This window comes from Cyprinus carpio, chromosome A12 (genome assembly GCF_018340385.1).
Source record: "Cyprinus carpio isolate SPL01 chromosome A12, ASM1834038v1, whole genome shotgun sequence".
Classification (NCBI taxonomy): Eukaryota; Metazoa; Chordata; class Actinopteri; order Cypriniformes; family Cyprinidae; genus Cyprinus; species Cyprinus carpio.
Window position 1 is genome coordinate 25,592,824 of NC_056583.1, and position 12,500 is coordinate 25,605,323.

The 12,500-nt window shown below is 31.6% G+C and overlaps 1 protein-coding gene across 1 annotated transcript in view; it reads right to left on the minus strand.

Annotated features, from left to right (window-relative positions):
• The window catches only part of LOC109101997 (zinc finger MIZ domain-containing protein 1-like), a 35,314-nt gene that overhangs the window by 21,344 nt on the left and 1,470 nt on the right, over positions 1-12,500 (minus strand). The window contains exon 2 of the mRNA XM_042768087.1: positions 3,199-3,266. The gene's annotated coding sequence lies outside the window, so the exon portion shown is untranslated. The remainder of the gene's footprint in view (positions 1-3,198; positions 3,267-12,500) is intronic.

Consider the following 12,500-nt stretch of genomic DNA (forward strand, 5'->3'; position numbering starts at 1 on the left):
CCATCACACTGGATGATTATCATATTCGTATACCATCACACTGGATGATTATCATATTCATACACCATCACACTGGATGATTATCATATTCGTATACCATCACACTGGATGATTATCATATTCATACACCATCACACTGGATGATTATCATATTCATACACCATCACATTGGACAAATTCCACCATATTCATACACCATCACACTGGATGATAATCATATTCATACACCATCACACTGGACAAATTTCATATTCATACACCATCACATTGGACAAATTCCACCATGCTCGTATACCATCACATTGGATGATTATCATATTCGTATACCATCACACTGGATGATTATCATATTCATACACCATCACACTGGATGATTATCATATTCATACACCATCACACTGGACAAATTCCACCATATTCGTATACCATCACATTGGATGATTATCATATTCGTATACCATCACACTGGATGATTATCAAATTCATACACCATCACACTGGATGATTATCATATTCATACACCATCACACTGGACAAATTCCACCATATTCGTATACCATCACATTGGATGATTATCATATTCATACACCATCACACTGCATGATAAGCATAATTATATAAGTATAAGCATATTAGTATATTAGCATTAGTATATTCTATGACATTATATTGAACAAGTACCATATTCATATACCATGGGAAGGTACCCATATCTAAAAATCTATTGCATTACCAAGGTTGTCCCGTCCTGTTCACTCACGTTTTTGTGAGGCTGAATGTGTCTGTAAATCACGCTACCATTGCAACAGTGTTTAGTAAGTGTGCTCTGAAATACTCATTCAGTAGTGTGTCTGAGAGCACTCATAACTGAACGTTTCCCTCTGTGACACCGATTCAGATCAGCCTCAGGAAATGAGGCCTTTCCTGTCAGAGGAAGAGAGAGAGTTTTACAGGCTCAGACAGGAACTGGTGCAGGGAGGAACACGGACATCTGAACCGTCAACCGCTGTGTGTTCGGCTGCTGGCTGCACAGGAAGAACATCACACGGCCCGCTCATCTTCACATCGCCAAATGTTTTTGCGGTTTAACTTTAGTTTTCTGTCATTTTTTGGGAACTTAACAGACAAAACCATATTTCAGATCATACTTCAGATCTTTTATTCTCTCTCTCCTGTGGTTGGATCTGATGATGTCATGACAATGCAAATAATTTGATGGACGAGATAAAAACGCATTGCATATTATGTCTATATTCTGAGATAATTCCAAGGTTTCTGCAGGTTTTATGAAGGTCAATTTAAGGCTTTTTAAGACCAAATAAAGGAAATGTAAGGAATAAATGGAATGGAACACAATACATAAATATGGTCTCTAAACGTAAATGTCTTGTAAAGTTTGAAAATACAACTTCCAATAGATCTCCACTACTTTTTAATTCATAATACAAAAAAAAATAGTTCTGCTTCTAACCACTAAAATATGGAAATAACATTTACTGTCCATTATGATGCTCTTCTTTGGTATTTTGTCTTTTTTTCCAGCGCAAATATCTTAAGATCACTTACTTGAGAAGCAAAATGACATAAGATAAGAAGTCTTGTTTTCTGAGAAATTGATCTAAATGAAGTGAGCTTATGATGTCAGTCAACGTGCTGACTTTTCAAAGGGAAATCAAGTTTTCTCATAAAACAAAACATAAAAAAACTTTACCTCAGAAAAAAATACCACAAAACAAGACTTCATATGTTCATCTTACATCACAACTAAATGTATCTTGATTCAAGGATGTTTAGATATTTGCACTGGAAAATAAGACAAAAATTGAGGAAGATATTCTTTTTTTTCCTTTTTTTTTTTGCAGTGCATGCAACATTTAATGCCACGACCTTCTGCTTTGATTTAAGACCTTTTTAGGCATTAGAAATATTACATTTAAGACCCACAGAAAGCCTATATTTCAGAGTGAAACAGGATATTCAACAAATATAGGTCAGCAGTTTATTTTCTCCATGGAAAAATGTCTCAATACGAGAGGTGTTTCAAAACAAGAGAGCTGAAAGCTGAGCAAATTACTACAGTTTACAAGAGCAGGAATAGTTCGTTCTGATTTCATGCTGACGTTCATATAAACAACTTCATAACGCAGAGATAAAGCCGCTTGTCACTGCTGCTCACAATAGTCAGTGTTCACAGGTTCAACAATACGACTCTGTTCTGAGCGCCTCGTTTACACACACACAGTCTATTATAGCAGCTAATATACATCACCAGAGTCATGTGTCAACACACGCAGCCATGTGTTGCAATATATGCACATGACTCCGTTGCATTTGATTTTTATAGATTTTCCGCATTTTTTACATTGTTTTAAAAATACAAACTACAGAAGGTTTTACATTGTTTAGTAATACTTCACATCATTTTCTGAAGTGGGTGTTTCTATGCTAGTTAGTCTCAAATCGCTCAGGTTTACAACCAGACTTTGTTAATAAATGAGTCTATTTATGCATCAACGAGTGTTACGTTTGCACCATCATGAAGCATTTGGAACAAACAAGTTCTGACTTCTGTTCGGCTAAAACAAAGGTGCGTTTATACCCACAATACTCCTCTGATGAGTCTTTTCTCACGCAGACTATGAGAACTAAATGCCTTCTCTGAGAAAACATCATTTTTTAGGCCGATCTAAACCAAGACGGCTGTATTTCATATCCATTCAATCATTTATCTGGCAAGCAGTCATGAAATAAGCAGATCACGTGCAGCCAGATTGTCTTTTTCACAAAATAAACCTTTTCAGGGTGAAACTCCTGATTGTACATGACTCCATAAATAATATATATAAATCTAAATATGTAAACTTGTATATTTAAACATGTATACTTAATTATATTTAAAAAATATTTATGCATACATATTTTTACATTTAAATATCTACATATTTATATATAAATAAATATTATATTAAACTATTAAATCTCTGCTAAATGCATAAATGTTCAATATATTTATTTATATTTAAATGTTAATATTTTTATAATATATAATATGTATTTACACACAAGTTTATAAAAATATAAATACGTATCAATTATCTAAATTCTTTTTTTCCCTATTTATCTATCTATTCATAATAAGTCAAATATTTATTTATTCATTAATGTATTTAATCTGACCCAAGATGGCTGAATTCTTACCTGCGTATGTTCTGCGTCCACAGGACCGAACAGGAAGATGCTACGAATCCATCAGTTGCTCATCTGACCTGAAAGAAAACACAAGTACAGCCTCAATGCAAACTAATGTCTCGTACTTAAAAACATATGATTCGTTGACCATGTTTCAGAGTACATATTTTGTAGTATTCATTTCTTTTTTATGCATGCACACTGGCTATTTGCTTAGATGTATTCCATTGGCTTTGTATTGTACTCTGTAAAATAACAGTAAAGTTGAATCAAGTCTTGAATTCAGTGCATATTCATGCTATATTACGGGGTTAACTTCTTCATAAAGAATACATGCAATGATGTGAATGAATATGGTCCAGATGACGCATCTGTGTCGGGAGCCTAAGTAGACAGCACACTAGGTTTCATAACAAAAGCAAAATCATCATTTTGAAACATTACAGTAAGTGTTTTATTAATCTGATGAACAGTGAGAAAAAAAGCAGACAGTGCGGATCAGTTCTTACACGTCCAAACACCCCCCCCGTCCATCGGACGAAGATCAGGGCTGAATTCATCCGGGCGAGAGTGATTTTCCAGCAGTGTGTCTGGTTGTTATTTTTAGAGCGTTCTGGAGACGCGTGTGCGGCAGTGTTTAAGGACAGCCGTTCTCTGCGGTCTGACCCTCTGCTCACCCTCACATCACTGCTGATTTATTCAGATCCCTCACTCTCCACATCTCAGACTGCAACAACCCGTCGAGAAATAAGTAGATCATGTGCAGTCAGATGGACATTATCATAAAACAAACCTTTTCAGGGTGATGCATAACTCTTGATTCTACATGATTTCATGAATAATAATACCAATTTTTTTATGTTATATATGTAAATATGAATATTTATATTTAAATAAATTTACATGATGTGAATTTATACACAAATATATAAATATTACAAATATATATAGGGAGTTAACTAGTTAACTGAGGGAGTGAGGCCACGCCTCCTTCAATCACCTCACTTCCCCAATCCTTCATGTATCGGGGCGCCTCATACCGCACTGTTTATCTCTTTCTCTCGAACCCACCCTTCCCTCCTCTTTAATTAAATCAGCTATCCTTATTCTTTTCAGGTTGCATCATATAGCATATATATATATAGTTTATTTCTATGTATTTATCTATCTATAACATAATTACTATATATATATATATCGAATATAATTTTTTTATTTAAATTAAAAATGTTTTTAAATGCATTTAATGTAAATATTTAACCATTTATATATAAATAAATATTATACTAAACATTTTTGCTAAATGCATGTTTAATATATTTATTTACAAGAAAATATGTCAATATTTGTACATATATATAATATATAAATATATTAAAAAATAATATATAAATATATAAAAATATGTATATTTTTATATATATATATATATATATATATATATATATATATATATATATATATATATATATATATATATATATATACACACACACACCTATTACCTATTTATCTGTATATATTCTATATAATATATATTTATTAATATACATAGTAATTATATATTATATACAATAATATTTCTACATATTTTATAATTGTATTATTTTTTTATATTTATTTTTTATTAAAAAATAATACACTTATATGTATTTAATTCAAATATAAATATTAACATATTTATATATAGAAATAAAAAATTATATTAAACATTTCTGCTAAATGCACAAATGTTCAACACACACACATATATATATATATATATACACACACACATACATTTATATATGAAATGTATTTATCTAACTAAGTATAGAATTAGCTGCAGTCTATAGAGCACTTCACCCTGACCCATACACACACACACACACACACACACACACACACACACACACACACACCCTTAAATGTCAATGTTTATGTGCCAAAATACACACAACTCTAGAGACAAACCACAGTGCAAAACATCATAACATGACTTTTAGTCTGGAAGGACAGATGACTTCATTGGAAGCTTGTTGTGTCACTGCTGGTTTCATCCCACAGGAAAGAGCTGCCGAAGCGTTTCTGTTCCTACAGGGAGAGAGTTTTGTATCTGGGAATGTCACAGCTTACAGCTCTGAATTTACAACACCTCCTCTAGCTATCATTCCCACATCTATCCCTCCCAGCAGACCTAAAGAGAGCCGCACGCGTGTGTGTGTGTGTGTGTGTGTGTGTGGAGGTGATGCATTAGAGCGTAATGGGAAGGAAAAGTCTCTCTCTTTCTCTCTCTGATTCCAGATCTCTGACACCTCCAGCCATTCATCACACACTCCTCTGAGCCTGAAGCAAGAAAGAGGGAGGAGAAAAAAAATCAATGGAGTCAGCAAACAGGCCATAAAGACACAGAGAGGAAGGAACGAGCTGCAGTGCAACTGAATTCTTTAAGTAGAATAACATCTTACAAAGATCTCAAAGAGATCTCAACACAGAGCGAGTAAAGACAGTCACATTCTTGATCATTTTTACTCTCACAATCAAACATGCCATGTTTAAATGACAAAATATGACTTATATTTTCATGTTTATCCGTGTGAAAGAACAAAGCAAGTCATTTTTGCAGTTCAGTTTCAATAAATGACAATCTGAAATCTTATATATTTATATGTGTGTGTATGTGTGTGTTTGTGTGTGTGTGTGTGTGTGTGTGTGTGTGTTATTTATGCTTGCAACAAGTTATGTAGAAAACATTCTTAATATAATTATATATTTCAATTTACATATATACACTCAGTAACATTTATTTTATCTTTTGCATTTTGCTTCACACTTATTACATTTAAAAAAAATCTATATATAATCATTTACATTTTAATTTTAAATTATTATTATTATTTTACATTTTAATTATTTTAAATTATATAATAATAATTATTATTCTTTATTTTTATTATATATAAACATTTATATTTTATCTTTTGCATTTTTGCTTGAAGTAAATACATACATTATTGTTATTTTGTTATTTATTTTAAATTATTATTATTTTACATTTTAATTATTTTAAATTATATAATAATAATTATTATTATTATTATTATTATTATTATTATTATTTAATTTTTATTATATATACAAATGTACAGACAACTTTAACACACACACACACGATATTCATATTTAAATTTATATTTTATGTTTTACAATTTTAGTGAAGAAATCTCTCTAAACTCTAAACTAAGGTTCACTCATATTCACAGTCATTTGCATTTCATCAGCTTTAAACAAACCGAAGGCGTTTTACTGATCAGACCTGTTGTGCTGCTCCAGACAGTTTAGAGCAGAGCGCAAACGCAGAGATAACTCCATCATAATGTCAGAAACGTCCAGAGGCATGGCATCTTATTACTGTCCTGTCAGTGTCAAAGAGGGCTGAGCAATATATCAAAGCCATAATGTATTGCCTACACAAAATATACCAATAAAAACATCACATAAAATCAAAATACATGATGCAGTAAAAGGCAAAGCATGGTAAAAATGCATCATTAGTTGTCAGATTCAGAGACAATAAAGATAAAAAAACCACTGCAAATTCAATCAAATAAACTCTAAAGCTATTTTTCTGTTTCTAAATGAAAAATGAAAGCAAAATGGTTCAGTTTAAGAGGCAGTTCAACTGACCAGTAGCTTCAGCAGCTTTCAGGGAAACAACATCATTAACGTGTAACGTCTACAATCAGATCACATTACAATGAGCCTGTGTGTGTGTGTGTGTGTGCTGTGTAAACACACTGACTCTGAGAGCTTCACTGAGCTACATGCTTACAAAAGGGCATAAGCAGAGGCTAGTGAATGATTGTAGGGCATTATCATCGAGCGCAGAGCCCAGACAATGTGAACAGATAACCGTTTAACTGTGAAAGCGCAGAAGAGCCTCGGCGTGACGTCTCCTGTGTTCAGCATGCAAAGCCACACAGGGCTAACCCTAACCCTCAGACTGATCTTTTGTTGTCCGCATGCTGGAAATGAGGCATACTTCTGTCCTTTTTCCTTTCATTATTTGTTTTTTTGTGTGTGTGGAAATTTTGCACTTAAAATTTATATGCATGCATTTTGCAGACAATTTTATCTAAAGCAACTTGTATACATTGTTCTGCCATATTTTGTTATGCTTTTAACACAAAACTATTACATGACTTCTAAAGACTTAAAATATAGCGCACAAATCACGTGGACTACAAATATGGTGCTTTGTGCTTTTCTTGTTCTTTAGAAGCTTGATATGGTCATTATGATCTTTTGTATGGATAAATCTCTGTTTAATCAGAATTTATGTTTTATTTTCCAGTAAAAGTATCTTTAAATCAAGATGCATTTATTTCAGAAACAAAATGCATAGGACACACTGATTTTTTGCTAAAAGCAGTGCTATTATTTTAGTATCACTGATACTATTATTGTTTTCGTTGAATTGTTTTATTTTTTCTGTTTTCATTTTAATTTTAGTTCAAGTTTTAGTATTTTGTTGTGTGTTTTTGTCATTTTTAGAATTTTTTAAATATGTCTACATAATTTTTTTTTTATTAACTTTTAAATTAGTTTTAGTTATTTTAGTTCCTAAAATGTTAACAAAAGTGAGAGATGTTGGCTTGGCAACTAGCTGAGATAAAAAAAAAAAAAAAAAAATCTTTTTTAATCAATGTTAATGTTTATTTTATTTCAAGTAATGAAAATCTAAATGTGATTCAGATTTTATTTTTATTTTTTAAATATTTAAAATATTTTAAATATTTTAAATATTTTGATTTTATTATTTTTATATTTTTTTTGTGTTTTTTTTTAAGTATGTCTATAAGTGTATATATATATATATATATATATATATATATATATATATATATATATATATCTATATATATATATATATATATATATATATATATATTATTTTATTTTATTTCAGTTTTTTTTTATTTATTTTATTGTTATTTTACGGAACAATTTTTTTTTGTTATGGTGACCTGTAAGGACCCTAAATCCTCAACCAGCTATTAAACTCACTTCATTTGTCTGTATTCATCTCTGACCAGATGTTCCTCCATAAAAGCATCTGATTTCTTGATCTCACATAGTGATAAACTCTTGAAATATTCCCGACTCACCCTGATCCACATCCAGACTGATTCCTGCTCCGCTAGAGAGAAGAAAACTAACCCTGACCAAAGAGTCTCCATTATAAATGAATCTCCATTATAAATCAGCATCATAACCAAGCTTCAGCTACGTGGCGGATTTTAATCACAACAATAAAGCGTCTTGAATCATGAATCATAAGAGAGATCAGTGTGAACAATCACAGGATGCCTCTGTGGTCCTGATCTCATAAGCGACTGACTTTCATCCTCCTCCCGTTTCCTTCTCCTCCCATCGCTTCATTCCCTCACTTTATGAGCTTTGGCACCTCAATCACTGACCAATACAGCTCCACCCTTACAGAAACACACAGAGAAACCCGTCTCTGGCTGCTTATTCTGTTACTCTCCGCTGCGTTTTGTCAGCAAACACACACAGAGGACCATCTCTCAGGATGAAGGGGAGTAATGGCTGTGATCTGCCGGTGTTCAGCGCACTGGAACGCTTCCATTTCATTGTGATGGAGACGCAGTCAGGCGAGACGTCATCATGTCGGGGGTCTGCAGACGCTCAGGATTTGTGATGGAAGATCACAGACACACCCGGACCCTCACACACATCTAACCATCTCCAAACACAATATATTACACTGCAAGCCCAAAGTCTCCTTCTACACTATCATGCACTTTCTTGTGTGTAGTCCTGTGTCACATGCAAAAACAGTCAATAAATGTCAGTCTTCCCAGTTTGTTGTAGTACTAGTATTTATTTAAGGCCCCTTGACTAATTTACACAAAGTAGTCAAATGTTTGGAATAATTAAGATTTATGTTTTTGAAAAAAAGTTTCTTCTGCTTACCAACACTGCATTTATTTGATAAAAAATACAGTAAAATTTTTTAAATATTCTTACGACTTAAAATAACTTTGTTGATGTCAATATATTGTATAATGTGATTTATTTCTATGATGCATAGCTGATTTTTCATCAATTTTCAGTGTCACATGATCCTTCAGAAATCATTCTAATGCGCGATCAAATTTCAAATTGTAATAATATTTCACAATATTACTGTTAAATAAATGCAGCCTTGGTGAGCAGAAGAGACTTCTATTATAATAAGCATAAGAAATCATAATTATTAAGGTAATAACTGGTAGTGTACAGTTCGTGAATTCTTAAATGTAATTTGATATAGTTCATGATTATTCATGAATTTATTTATTGTGTGATATTTTGAATTTTTTTACCATTTATATGAAGCGAAGGAAGTTTGAAAAATCAGTTGCATCAAAGTAACTTAAAATGACTTTTCATAGGCTGTAAAAAAAAGTTACAAAATATATAAAATAAAAACGTACATTTTAAAAATAAAATGAAATAATAAATTAATAAGATAATAATATAATTATTAATAAATAAATAAAAATTACAAAATTAAACAATGACAAGAAAATACTATTTCAGTTCTACTTCAAAAAATAAATGTCAGTGTATTTCTAAACTAACTCTGGAACAGTAAACACTCTCATATGCAACTACACAGTACAGAAAGCTTATATATACCTGCTGGATAAGCTCCACCTTAAAGGGACAGTTCACATAAAAATAAAAATAGTTCTGTCATCATTTACTTCCCGGCCAACTTTCTTCTGATGAACACAAAAGATGCTATTTTGAGAACATTGTCCAATATGGGCAAAAAACAAAACACTTATTTTTCATTCGTCTTCATTTTTGGTTGAACTGTGCCTTTAAGAACAAACAGAGCAACCAAATTAAGTCTAAAATACTACAACTAGTAGTTGCTAAGCCCCTAGTGTTTATTTAAGTCACTTTAAATATGATTATATAGAGGACTAATGCAACTAAACATTCAAAAATAATCGGTAATGACAACATTAAGACATCTGTGACAGCTGGAATCAGCTGTATGTGTAACTGTGTGTGTGTGTGTGTGTGTGTGTATGTGTAACTGTGTGTGTGTGTGTGTGTGTGTGTTTGTGTAAGTGAGGAAGCGTCTCATAACATTGCGCACAATAACTGCAAAGCACATGAGCCCAGCGTTAAAAACACACTGACCTCTGCTCAGCAGCTGATAAGTGCTTGACTCAGACTGAAAACACACCGGCTGCGAGCAGATAAAATCACTCTTGTTTTCAGAAGCTCAACAGAGACTCGGAGGCGCTGCTGGAGGACAGCAAACAGCATTACGTCACGCGCTCACGTCACCGAGAGTCTGAAACATCTGAACCCACGTCAGTCAGGCTGACACACACCATCACCAAAACAGCATTCTTCAGGAGTTACTACCTTCTCATCATTTACTGAAACTCATTAATCATATGACTGTATAATTTCTTGAGGACTTTTACCATGGAAGTGAAAAACAAGATATGAACTAAGACAAGAAACACATTACTGATGTAATATGTGCTGGAAAATCAAAATGGAACAATACAAACTTGTATTTGAACTATTATATTTAATTATACAAAAAATATTTGATGAAAAATCCCATTTATTGCATAGCACAGTAGTAATATTTAATAATAACTATTATTATTAATGTACTATGAAATGCAATGGAATAATACTAATTATTTAAAATATTTTTTTTTTATTCAATAACATTTTTATTTATTTTATTATACAAATATAATTTTATGAAATATTGTATTAATTTAATTGCACAATAGAAATATTTAATTTTATTATGATTATTATTAATATTTTATTATATTTAAATATTTGATTTTCATTAAAATAATACTTTATATTTTATTATACAAATAATATTTCATGAAATGGTAGAATAGTAATATTTAGTAATAATAATTATTATTATTTTTATTATTACTATAAAATAAAAATTTTATACTAATTTAAATATTTAACTATTATATTTATTTTAATATTTAATTTTAATTAAAACGGCACTTTATTATTATATTTTATTATACAAATACTACTTTAAATACTACTTTAAATATTACTTTAAATATTCAATTTATTTCACAGTACAGTAGTATTTAATAATAGTAATAATAATATTAATATATTAATAATAAGTATTAGAATATAAAATATTTTTATTTACCATACAATAGTAATTAATGTCTAATCTCTGTAATTAGCAGTATTGTTACACCAGTAACTGATTATTCATTTTATTAAAGCATTATCTGTCTATGATGTAAAAGCGCAGTGACGTCTCTCACAGGACAGTCTCCTAAAGCTCTGTTTTGTCTGTCTCTGGACGTCCATTAGCTGCATCCGGTGCACTCAGACACCAGCTTGCCAATTCTTCTCAATTTTCCTGACAGATCTGGTGTATCGAACCCATTTGGCTGAGTGCACCGAGTCACAGAGAGACACTTTCCATTCAGCCAATGTGTGCTGACAGACTGCAGACGCACCAATCACAAACACACACCTCACAGCCCGGGAGAAGTGAAACGCTACATCACTGGATCAAAACACACCTGACAGCACAGAAATATTCAAGGTGAAACACATCCATCTGATGCATGTAAGGAGGTCAACAATTAGACAACTAGGGTTTGACTGTGCATACAACAGCACAACGTCACCATGCTAAAGCATCCAAAGAAATCTAAAATCCCTCAAGCTCACAATCAACAACTAGTTAACACATGTAGAGTCACATGATTATTATTATTGCACTGTGAGTGTCTGTGTTTATGCATGAAAAACAGACAGAGGGAAATAAATGCTTATTAGCTACTAATACAGCTACAGTATATATACACAAAAAATTTAATATTTAATATTAATAATAAATATTAGACGTGCACAGTACAGTACAAGTACAATGTTACCATCTAATCCATAAATATTATGATTATTAATTTCATCCCTTAATAAAGTGAATTAACCGATCATGAACCATGAAAGTGCACTTTATTCAAAACTGCACTTTATTATTTGTATAAAAATTATTTGTATTTTATTATTTATTATGCATTGCATTTTATCTATTTGTTAATATTTTATTAGATTTAATCATATGTCATATAAAAATATATATTTTTGCATTACAAAATAAACTAAGGAAAAAGCAATTAGCTAAATTCATAGAAATAAACTTGCCACGAAGCCAGTTTTTAGCCACATTTGGTGCTTGACCGATGCAAATTTTGGACTCGGCGTGTATTCATGTGTCATTAAGC